Source organism: Lactuca serriola, chromosome 7 (assembly GCF_051521515.1).
Source record: "Lactuca serriola cultivar US96UC23 chromosome 7, Lser_US96UC23_V15, whole genome shotgun sequence".
Classification (NCBI taxonomy): Eukaryota; Viridiplantae; Streptophyta; class Magnoliopsida; order Asterales; family Asteraceae; genus Lactuca; species Lactuca serriola.
Genome location: NC_136414.1, coordinates 191,206,858 through 191,219,791, shown reverse-complemented (window position 1 = coordinate 191,219,791; position 12,934 = coordinate 191,206,858).

The window sequence follows — 12,934 nt, the reverse complement described above, 5'->3', positions numbered from 1 at the left end:
ATTCCATAAATACCACTTTAATACTTTTGATGTATTATAATTAACTGAATTTCTTGTGGCGTGGCAACAATATGTAATATTTTTTTAATTCAATAAAGGCTCAATTTTGAGATTCTATAGAAAAACATGTATTTGATCATTAGAGGGGTTCATATGAAATGTAGGAGAATGTTGTCTTATGGAAACTAACAATGCTAGTTTAGCTTTCAACAAGGGTTGCTAAAGCTTATTATTACTTACTTTGTAAATTTCATAGGGTTGTTTTGTAAGTTCCTTTTAGGATTAAAATGGGTTTCCCACCACCCATTGCGACTTCCCGATATTGAGATGATACTAAGTAACCCCTTTCTGAACTGTGTTGTGTACATTTTCTCTTGGCCAACCCTTGATTGAAATCTCAAATGTTTGAACTTGAGACTTCCCTATGGGATGCCCAAGCCTTAATTTCATTATTTTGACTAAGTGACTATAAATGGGAAATAAAAAATGACGACATATTATACCATTTAGGGTAATACATGAAATTAAGCAATGTGGTATGACTAATTTGTGAAATGAGGAAATCTGATTTTAATGAAAAATAGACAAAGGGGTGTGATGCGGAAATCTCAAAAAAAAGAAGGAAAATTCGGAAGATAGTCCTTTGGATATTGGTTCAAATTGTGGAAAAGAAGGGGGTCTGCAGGGAATGGGAGGTGCCGAATTGGTAGAGGATGAAGGAAGTGTTGGTTGTCAAGAATCTAGATCGTCATCGGTTCCTCCTAGTTTTAATCACCACCGGTTCCACCTCCGTTACATTCTCGGTCTAGTCAATCGGAGAAAACGCATTCAACTTCTTATATTCAAGGTAATAAAGTTAATCGCCTAAAGAAACATGTTAATGTTCATTTGTTAATTGAAGTAATGGAGAGTTATGTTGATTGTTGCGTTTGGAAATGTGTTGGGCTATGATTTTACTGGCTGTAAGGAAGATGTAACTCGAATGAAAGAAAAGGTGAACAAGTAGGTTTTACATGAATTGTTTGTCTATTAATTTGTGTGGCATGAAATGCCAAAGTAAAAGAGGTTGGTTTAAAGATCTCTGTATGGAACATAATATTAGTGTACCAGGGGTGCAAGAATCGAGCTTGACTAGACTATATTTATTTTTGGTTCGTTCTTTATGGGGGAATTATCAGTTTGATGTGGCTAGTAGTAGTGCTCACAGGAGATCGGGTGGCATTTTAACTGTGTGGGATCCTTCTATTTTTAAAAAAGATAGAGTTTGGTCTATGGAAAATGTTCTGATTGTTTAGGGGGAGGTGATTGGTTTAGGGGATAAATGTTTTGTTGTCAATGTCTATGCTCCGCAAGGTAGGCATGATAAAAAAAGAATTTGGGATTATATTTCAAATTTCATGAGAAGTCATGTGGGAGAGTACATTATTTTTGGCAATTTCAATGTTGTTAAGGATGCCAATGAGAGAAGCGGTTCTAGTTTTTGCCAAGCTTAGGCGAACGAATTCAACAATTTTATTATTGATATGGAGCTAGTAGATGTGCCGATGGGAGCAAGAAAATATACCAAAGTTGATCTTTTGTGCCCTAAAATGGAAAAACTTGATAAATTTTTTTTATTACTAATGGGGTTTGAGAGTGGTATTCGAACTTGGTTGGATTGGTGCTTCCTAGGTTATGGTCCGATCATAGTCCAATTGTTCTAAAAAATAAAAATATCGATTACGGTCCTACCCCGTTTAAATTGTTTCATTTGTGGTTATTGTTTGAAGGGTTTGGATAATATTGTGATTGATATGTGGTTAAATATGGATTATGGGGTTCAAAGCAATAATTTTATTATTTTTAAAAATAAACTTAAAGGTGTCAAAAATAGATTGAAAGAATGGCTTAAGGGTGTGAGTTTGTCTAACCGAGGGAATAAGAGGGTGCTATTGAGTAAGCTTGATGACATTGATGTGATCTTAGATGGTGGGAATAAAGATGAAGAGGCTACTTTGGCTAGGATTCATGTTCTTAAATAGCTGGCTGATTTTGAAAAGATTGAAGCTTTGGTTGCAGCTCAAATTTTGAAAATAAAATAGGGAGTTGATGGTGATGGGAACTCTAAGTTTTTCCATGCTATGATCAATAAGAAGAGAAGAAAACTTGCTATCTCAGTTACTATGGTAGATGGAATTTGGGTGGATGATCCTAGTCAAGTTAAAAATCATTTTTTTTAGTTATTTTAAAGAGAATTTCAAAGGTTTTTCGGGTGTTAATTTTTCTAATCCTAGTTCTCGGCTCAAGGTTTTAGATTCGGCTCAAAGAGAATTCATGAGTTCGAGATTCACTATGGATGAAATTAAAAACGCTATTTGGTCGTGTGGAAGTGATCGATCTCCGAGTCTTGACGACTTTTCGTTCCGGTTTGTCAAGAAGTTTTGGGATCTCTTGAAAGAAGACATTTATAATTTTGTAAACGAATTCTTTGATAGAGGTTTCATTCTGAATGGGTGTAACTCCTCCTTTATTACCTTGATCCCGAAAATTAGTAATCCTACCTTTGTTAAGTATTATAGGCCGATTAGTCTGATTGGAGTTCAATATAAAATTATTGCAAAGTTGTTGGGTAATCGTTTGGCGTTAGTTATCAGTGATATTGTTAGCCCGAAACAATCTGTGTTTGTCAAGGGTAGAAAAATATTAGACAACCCTTTGATTGTAAATGAAATTATTAGTTGGTATAAAAAGAAAAAAAGAAAGGTGATGATTCTGAAGGCTGATTTTGATAAAGCGTGTGACTCGGTATGTTGGGGCTATTTGTTGCAGATTATGGTGTTTATGGGTTTCGATCAGAAATGGATTGGCTGGATTAATGCGTGCTTGGTGTCTTCTTGTGCTTCCATTCTTGTTAATGGAAGCCCATACAAGAATTTTCTCTATACAAAGGCCTTCGACAAGGTGATCCATTATCTTTTTTATTATTTATTATTGTTATGGAAGGTTTACACTTGACTATTGAAGATGCAGTTAGCCATGGCTTGTTTGGTGGTGCTAGGGTGGGAGAAGATGGTTTTTCTCTATCTCATTTATTTTATGCTGACGATGATTTGTTTTTGGGGGAATTGGATCATCAAAACATTTCAAATCTGGTTATGATTTTAAATTGTTTTTATATGGTCTCGGGGCTTAGACTTAATTTACATAAGTCTAATTTATATGGTATTGGTGTCATTGATGCTGAAGTGGAGGTTATGGCTGCGGGTACTGGGTGTATGGCTGCTTCGATCCCTTTTCATTACCTTGGTTTACCTATTGGGAGAAAATTACCAAAATTAATAAATGGGATAGGGTGGTTTTGAAATTCAAGAAAAGACTGTCAAATTGGAAAACTAATATTCTCTCTGTGGGTGGTAGGTTAACTTTGCTTAAATCTGTGCTTAATACCTTGGGTATTTTCTATATGTCCTTATTTAGAATGCCTGAATCGGTGTTGGACGCGTTAGAGAATTTGAGTTGTCGCTTCTTTTGGGGAGGGAATGAATCAGAAAGAAAAATATCTTGGGTTAAATGGAGACTGGTGTTAAACGATAAAGATAAAGGAGGGTTGGGTATTGGTAGTTTAAAAGCTTTCAACAATGCTCTTCTCATAAAGTGGATGTGACGTTTCTTTAATGAACCTGGTGCTATTTGGGTGAAAGTGATCCAAAGTATTCATGGAGTGCATGGCAGGATGGGTTCAAACTCTATCAAACCGAAAGGTGGGGGAGTGTGGGTTTCTATGGTTCGTTTATTTAACAAAGTGAATGATATGCATGTTATTCCTGTGAATGATCTATGGTTTTGATGCATTAAGACCCATTATAATTGATTGCATAGTTTTGAACAAAGAGGGTCTCGGCGAGTCTCTTGGGTGACTCGGCGAGTCGGGTCGCAGTTTCCCCCAAAATTCTAATGGAAATGGTTTTTGGTTGAGTTGAAGGAAAACTCAGCCTGACGAGGGTTTGTTATCGACTTGAAGATAGAAGGACTCGACGAGGTCAAGGATGAACTCGGAGAGTTCAAGGCAATGTCCCAACCATATGAAGACGAACTCGACGAGTTCAGGGAGAACTCGGCGAGTCGTAAACTGAACACCTTCATTCGGATGAAGATGAACTCGACGAGTTTAAGTATGAACTCGGCGAGTCAGTTGAAGGAAGTCCCGATGTTTTGTTGAAGGAGAACTCATCGAGCTCTTGCTAGACTAGACGAGTAGGGATGGGGTCGTAGCATTTTGTGGACGTGAGGACTCGACGAGTTGGTGGACCAACTCAGCGAGTCAAGTCGACCAGATGTTGACTTTGACCAAGGGTTTGATTTTGACTTTGACTTGGACCTGAGTTGACCATTGTAAGGGTTACGAGTATGAGTTACTAATTTAGAAGAGTTATCGTGTAAGGATTGAGGATTCGAAGAGGGTTGGTTTCCATACCGAGGACGGTGCAGACACTACACGACTTTGAGGCGAGTTTTCTCCTAGTAGGAGTGGGTCTACGACCACAATGCCGACCCACAAGTAAGAATATTGGATATATGATTTTCTTTATGATAATTATCTGGGGTCAATATGTGATATGATTATTGTGCTTGATATGTTTATTGTGCTTGATATGTGCTAGCAGTAGTAGCGGTGAAATAGTCCCTAGATACCGGTTGAAAGATACCAAAGGGGATGTTAGCTCCCAGTTAGCGGTTGAAAGATACCGAAGGGGAGGTTAGTTCCTGGTTACTGGTTGAAAGATACCGAAGGGGAGCCCAACTCCCAGTTATGCCTGCTAGATACCGGTTGAAAGATACCGAGGGATAGACACTATGTGGTATGTGGTATAATGGGGGAACTCACTAAGCTTTGTGCTTACTGTTTTTAGTTTTGGTTTCAGGTACCTCTTCATCTAAGGGGAAGGAGCCAGCAGGGTAGCGGTGCATCGTACACACATGTTTCCACATTTGAGAACCCTGGGATTGTACTCTGACATTTTATTTAATTGATGATGTGGTTTTTGAGACTTGTGATTTGTGATTGGATGTTTTGAAATGAAATCGATGATGTTTTCTGCGAACTATTTTTATAAAGTATTATAATTAAAACAAAAATTTTTGCTCTTGATTTTTAGAATGTTACTAGTTGGTATCAGAGCCTTGGTTTTAGGGATTTGGACACACCTTCGGGGATGTCTGGACTCAAATCAAGGGCTTGAAAGATTTTTACAAGAAAATAGTTTCTAAAATTTAAAAATAACAAGTTTCGAGAAATAACAAGGTGTGTGATGCGTGTGACCGGCCGAGCTCAAGTAAGTTTTCCCCAAGATACCCATACTTGTTATGTTATGTTATATGATATGATTATGAGACCTGCATGCTAGAATAAGGCTAAGGATCTAGGAAGGATGCCTTGTATGCCTGTTATATGATTATGAGAATTGCATGCTAGAATAGGGCTAAGGATCTAGGAAGGATGCCTTGAATGCCTGTTATGTGATTATGAGAAATGTATGTTAGATTAGAGATAAGGATCTAGGAAGGATGCCTTATATGCCTGTTGTATGCGCTTATTGAGCTGTATGCTAGGGCTGTTTAGCCAGCAGTATGATAACCTGATTAGTGTATGCTTGGTTTGGTTACTCAATGCACGAATGCTGCTTGCTTTATGCTTATAGGGGTTCTAGCTAGCTTTAACTTACTAGTAAGCGGATATGTAATGGTATTTGCAAGCTAGTTAGGGAAGGATGGTAGGGACTCTTTGTGCAGCTGATGGCGGAGAGTAGGTCGGAGAGTGCCCTAGGGCAAGTCTAGGATGAGTCTGAAGAGCAGAATTGGTAGAAGGGACTTGGTGAAATTTAAGCAATCCTTGAGTAAAGTACGAATAGATGTGGATGTTAGTATGGGCCCGTACTATTGGAAGCAGAGGATCCGTACTCGAGTCAAGGAGGGCTAAGATGGAACCAGGGAACTTAGAGAGTGTGTGGGACCTCTCGGAAGTATGTATGACCCTGACGTTTATATGTTTTATTTGAGAATGGTGATTACGCGCCACAGAGCAGGAGGATCAAGGTCTAGATCATGTTCAGGATCAGGTTCGGGTGCGGGTGCGGGATCCGAGCAGGTTGATGACGGGTTACGCGAGTTCATCGCGTCTGAGATCATGAGAGGTATCCTTGAGGCGACCCTGGTCATTTTCGGGTCGATCAAGGAAGGGATTATAGAGCTGATAGAGGATCGCCTCCGGACATTCAGGAGTGACTTGGCGTCCAGCCAGTCAGGGACACACACACTGTCTTTCAAGGATTTCAGGGGGAGTGGTGCACCAGACTTTCATGGGGTGAAGGACCCTATTGTTGCCAGGAGATGGATTGCATACATCGAGTCTGCACAGTTAACGAGCTTCTGCCCGGAGGGATCGAAGGTTCGCTTTGCTGCAGGTTGTTTAAGGGACCGAGCTATAGATTGGTGGGAGTTAGTTGGTGACTTACTGGGGGCCCCGGCCACAAAGGCTATGCCTTGGTCAGACTTTGTGACCAGGTTTAGGGCTGAATTTGTGCCAGCTGTGGAGCTTCAGCAGCTGGACAAGGAGTTTCTTGATATGAGGCAGACTATTAAGACAGTGGTGGAGATCACCGCCAAATTCATGTAAAGGGCCTTGTTGGTACCTCGATATGCATGGGATAAGGAAATGTAGAAGACCCACTATCATGATATGTTGAGGGTTGATATTCAGGAGCATGTCGGCTATTCCGCTTGCCCAAACCTGGATTCCATGATTGCCAGGGCGAGGGAGAGGAAGATTGATTTAGAGCACCTCAGGAAGAGGAAGGCGGAGACAGGGCAGGTTGCTGGGGTTTCAGGGAAGAAACCCAAGGGATTCGACATTAGGTCGAAGGGCCAGCAGGACTGGGACTGCTGCAGGATATGCGGTAGGTCACATGAGGGAGTTTGCCGCACTAGATCGGGATCAGGCTGCTATAAGTACGACAAGACCGGGCATTTTGGCAGGGATTGAACTGCCCCTACTCCCACTGTTCATACATCAGACCTGATTTGCTTTCATTGAAATCAGAGGGGCCATAAAAAGGACAACTGCCCTAGATTGACAGCAGCAGCAGCAGCGCTAGTGGTGACACCGACTCTAGCGACTGTGTGGGTTGCGGATGGCCGGAAGGTTAAGTCAGAGGCTCCAGTGGTGAGGAGCCGAGCTTTTCAATTGACAGCCGAGGAGGCACGTGCCGCACCCGATGTGGTGACAGGTATGATTTCTTCTCTCTAACTTTTATTATATGTCGCTTGTGATATTGATGTACCATGTTATATGCTTTTTTTAGGATCGTTGCATGTGAACAGTATCCCAGTTCAGGTGTTGTTTGATTCGGGTGCTACCCGATCATTTGTCTCTCTTGCGGTTAGCAAGAGGTTCCCTGAGTCCTCGAGCATGTTGGATTGCCTTCTAGAGGTTGAGGTTGCGGACGACCGATCAGAGGTTTTCAGGTATTTTGTTTTAAGGTTGTTCGAGGAGCGCTACTTGGTAAACTTGGTTCCCATACCATTGCGGGGGAACAAGGTTATTATAGGCATGGATTGGTTGAGCCCCAATGGGGCAGTGATCGACTGCGTGCAGTAGTTGGTCAGGGTTAGGACCCCAAGTGGGGGAGAGTTGGTGCTACATGGCAAGTGGCCACAACGTGGACCAGCGCTATATTTAGCAGTGAGAGCAAGACGCTATCTCCAGCAGGGGTGCGCAGGTTATGTCGCATATGTCTTGGATACTTGAGTGGCGTGTAAGGTGACGGTGAGTGACATACCAATGGTACAAGAGTACGCAGATGTATTTCCATAGGAACTGCCTAGGATACCTCCAGAGAGGCAGGTAAAGTTCAGGATCGACCTAGTACCTGGTGCGCCTCCGATAGCTAAGGCACCGTATCGGTTGGCTCCTCCTGAGATGCAAGAGTTGTCTACACAGCTGCGAGACCTGTTATACAAGGGATTCATCAGACCAAACAGTTCACCCTGGGGAGCCCCAATTCTATTTGTGAAGAAGAAGGAAGGGTCGCATCAGATGTGTATAGATTACCAGGAGCTGAATAAGGTAACGGTGAAGAACCGTTACCCACTCCCGAGTATTGATGATCTCTTTGACTAGTTTCAGGGAGCATCTTGGTTCTCCAAGATCGATTTGCGTTCAGCTTATCACCATATGAGGGTCAAAAAGGGTGATGTGAAGAAGACTGCTTTTCGGACATGATATGGTAACTATGAGTTCATGGTGATGCCTTTCGGGCTCACCAATGCTCCTGCCGCGTTCATGGATCTCATGAACCGCGTGTGCAGACCATTGTTGGATCGGTCTATGATAGTTTTATTTGATGACATCTTGGTCTATTTGTAGCACCTGAATCTTGGTATATATTCTTTTTATTAATTATTTAAATATTTTGCATCTTGGCCTTGGACTCGACGAGTTGAAGGACCAACTTGCCGAGTAGAAGCGGGATGGGACACGAGATTTAAGTAATGGACTCGACGAGTCGGACCCCCGGACTCGACGAGTAGATGCTGTCTGGACAAAAACCCTAATATGAGGGTTTGCACTCTATTGAAGCAACCTTATACTGCCTCCATCGTCCCTTATGCTCCTAGAAACCCTCTATAGAAAACCCTAGCCGTTGTTGAAGCAATCTAAGTCATTTTGGTGGATTTTGGTGTTGGTGATCTTAAGAAGGAAGGGGAAGAACTTGAGGAAACAAGAGGAGACCAAAGGGGTTCGAGTTATGCTTCATCTTCAGTTCATTGAAGGTAAAAAGTTGCTAACTTGCTTGTTCAATTGCTAGATCCCATTTTGTGGAGATTTAGGGCTTTTATAAGCCATTTTAGGTAGCCAACCATGAATGCAAGCATGGTTGGGGACAAAGCTTCGGATCTAGGTCCTTTGGGGGTCACAAGGCAGAAAGTGGGTGCTTTTACACCCAAGGAAGACTCCATGCAACCCAAGAGCTTGTTTTAGGACCTTTTGAGCTTAAAGTACCATGCAAGCATGCAAAGTTTGTTACTTTATGTGCTAGATCGATTGTAGAGACTTGGATCTATCTTTTGATCAAGGGTTGTACATCAGAAATCGAAGATTTAGTGAATGGACATGACCGACTTGACAAGTCCATTCTTGGGACTCGACGAGTCCAAGGCTTTGAGTCCCATATCTGTTGAGGGTCAAAAGGACCCAGTTGAGTGTTGGAAGGGTTGTAACCGGTTAGAAAGAGTGACCTACGCATTGGACGTAATTTTAGATCTGGAGTTCATGGGACTCGACGAGCACTAGAACAGACTTGGCGAGTCCAAGGCAATCTTCTTAAGATTGAAGATTAACTCGATGAGTTGTTCATACAACTCGGCGAGTCGAGGACAAGACGTGTTCATCAGATGAAGGTGGACTCGACGAGTGTTCATACAACTCGGCGAGTCAGATGAGTTTCATGCGATGTTCATATGAGATAGGAACTCGTCGAGTCGATGCCAAACTCGACGATTCGAGACGTGGTTAAGGACGAGTAAAGGGTGAGGGACTCGACGAGTTGACGGCCCAACTCGGCGAGACGGGTCAACTTGAAGATTGACTTTGACTGGACTTGGACTAACCCTGTTTAGGGTTGTATGTACTGTGTGTTGACTTGAAGGTTGTCGTGTAGAGATCGAGGAGTCGTAGGGAGTCGACTGGTGCACCGAAGATAATTCAAACACTGCACGACATTGAGGTGAGTTACCTTCCAGTAGGGGTAGGCCTAAGGCCATAATGTCGGCCCACCAAAAAGGGGTATTTAGAAGATAATGGTCTTTGTGATAATTATCTTGGTCTGGTTATATGTTGGTTATGAGATTTATCTGAATGATATGTTATGTGTATAGTAGGGATTAGTTTCCCTTACAGTGGTCCTTAGGACCCAAGGGTAGGTGACTACCCGGATATGCCTGACTGTATGTTTATATTTGTTGATTGTATACTAGTGGTAGGGGTGAAACAGCCCCCAATTACTGGTTGAAAGATACCGATGACGGATACCGGTTGAAAGATACCGATGTTGATTACCGGTTGAAAGATACCGATGATGGTTACCGATTGAAAGATACCGATGAAGGTTACCGGTTGAAAGATACTGATGAAGGTTACTGGTTGAAAGATGCCGACGATGTTGTATGGTATGTGGTATGATGGGGGAACTCAGTAAGCTTTGTGCTTACAGTTTTGGTTTTGGTTTCAGGTACCTCTTCGTCAAAGGGGAAGGAGCCAACGGTGTAGCAGTGCATCACACACACATGGTTTCCGCAAGGAGTTTTTGGGACCGTAAGAGTTTGAGGTATCTCATGGATCTGCCAAATCTAAATATGAGACAACGTCGATGACTAAATTTCGTGAAGGATTATGATTATGAAATCCTCTACCACTCGGGGAAGGCCAATGTCGTGGCCTATGCGCTCAACTGCAAGGCAGTGCCGATTAGAGATGTTTGCTTGAGGATGACCGTGGTGACTCCGTTGTTGGAGCAGATTTGAGAGGCCCAACAGGAGGCTATGAAGGAGGAACATCGGAAGAGTGAGCATATTGTGGGTTAGGTTTCCTCCTTTGATTATGATAGTCGTGGATTGTTGACACTACACCATAGGGTGTGGGTCCCATATCATGGAGGTGTGCGCCATGTATTGATGGAGGAGGCACACAAATCCAGGTTTTCTATCCATCCCAGGGCGACGAAGATGTTCTGGGATCTTCATCTTGATTATTGGTGGCCCTACATGAAAGCGGGATGTAGCGTGGTATGTTGAGAGATGTCTCACCTGCAGGAGGGTCAAGGCCGAGCACCAGAGGCCTCACGGCAAGACCTAACCGTTGGATATCCCTCTTTAGAAATGGGAAGATATCACTATGGATTTCATCACAAAGCTTCCTGGGACCGCTCGGGGAGTGGATTTGATTTGGGTCATTGTGGATCGGTTGACCAAGAGTGCCCATTTCATTCTGATTCAGGAGAGCATTTCGGCCAAAAAGTTGGCCGAAATCTACATCAGAGAGGTAGTGGCTCGGGATGGGGTGCCAGTCTCGATGATTTCCGATAGGGATGTGTGGTTTACATCCAGATTCTGGAAGAAATTTCACGACGAGCTGGGTACTCATCTGCACTTTAGCACCGCTTTTCACCCGCAGACTGATGGTCAGAGCGAGCAGACCATCCAGACCTTGGAGGATATTCTACGGGCTTGTGCTTTAGACTTCGGAGGTATTTGGGATACTTACCTTCCCTTGGCAGAGTTTTCTTACAATAACAGCTACTATATGAGTATCGACCGACCCCCCTATGAGATGTTGTATGGGAGGAAGTGTAGGACCCCGATATGCTGGGGTGAGGTTGGGTAGAGGGTCATGGGAAGTACCAAAGTGGTGCTTAAGACTACAGAGAGGATCCAGCAGGTTCAGAGCAGGCTTCATACTGCTCAGAGTCGGAAGAAAAGTTATGCTGACAAGCGTCGTTCGGACCTGGAGTTCCTGGTCGGGGATATGGTGCTCCTGAAGGTGTCGCTTTGGAAAGGTGTCATTCGATTCAAGAAGCGGGGCAAGTTGGGCGCCAGGTATATTGGAGATATCAGGGTTGTCGCTCGGGTGGGCAAGATGGCATATAGGTTGGACCTGCCAGTAGAACTCAGTAAGATTCATAGTACTTTTCACGTCTATCAGTTGCGAAAGTACCTGGTGGACGATTCGACAGTGGTGCCTTTGGAGGATATTAAGGTGGATGACAACCTGAACTACATCGAGCGGCCAGTGGCGATCCCCGACAGGAAGTCGAAGGATCTGAGGAACAAGAGGGTGGAGCTAGTGAAGGTGCAGTGGCAGCACCATAAGGGCTTGAAATGGACTTGTGAGCCAAAGGACGAGATGAGGGAGCACTACCCCGAGTTTTTTCAGGATTCAACAGCAGACTTCGAGGAAGAAGTCTAAAATAAGTGGGGGAGATTTATAACACCCGGTTCTTGGTACGTATTGTAATTCAAGTAAACTCATGTTTTGCTCTGGGACTCGACGAGTTGGAGACCCAACTCGTCGAGTAGAGGTGACTATTGTTTAGGTGGATAAGTGACCTACTTGACGAGTCGGGAGGCCGACTCGACGAGTAGGACTGTTTGGAGGAAACCCTAATATTTGAGGTTTGTACCCTATTTAAACACCTTATAACTCCCCAACCCAGCGTCCATTGTCCCTCCCAACTCAGAGAAGCCCTAGATCGAAACCTTAACCTTGTTTGTGTAATCTTGAGCCATTTGTGTGTGTTTGTGGTGATTGTGAAGCTTGAAGAGGAAGTAAAAGCTTGGGGATTCCAGAAGAAGCAAGAAGATCCAGAGGTTTTGCTTCATTCTCAGTTCATTCAAGGTAAAAAGCTTGAACCTTGAACATCTATGATTGAGGGCTATTTTCTACCTTTTTATGGGCTTTAGTGGACTATACTCAGATTTGTGTGTATATTTGGAGTTCCACTTCAGATCTGGAACCATAGAGGGTTCCCATAGCATAAAGGTGCCAACTTTATGGCCATCGGAGACCCATGCTTCATATATACCTCTTTTTATGGCTTTTTGAGCCAAAAATCCCATGCATGGACGTCAAGATTGGAGCTTTATGTATAAAATGGACCCTAGGAGGTCAGATCTATGGTTTTGATGCATTAAGAACCATTATAATCGACCGTATAGTTTTGGACAAAGAGGGACTCGACGAGTCGGGTCGCTGTTTCCCCTTAAAGTCTTCTGGAAATGGTTTTTAGTTAAGGAAAACTCAGGCTGATGAGGGTTAGTTATGGACTTGAAGATAAAAGGACTCAACAAGTTCAAGGATGAACTCGACGAGTTCAAGGAAATGTCCCAAATACATGAAGACGAA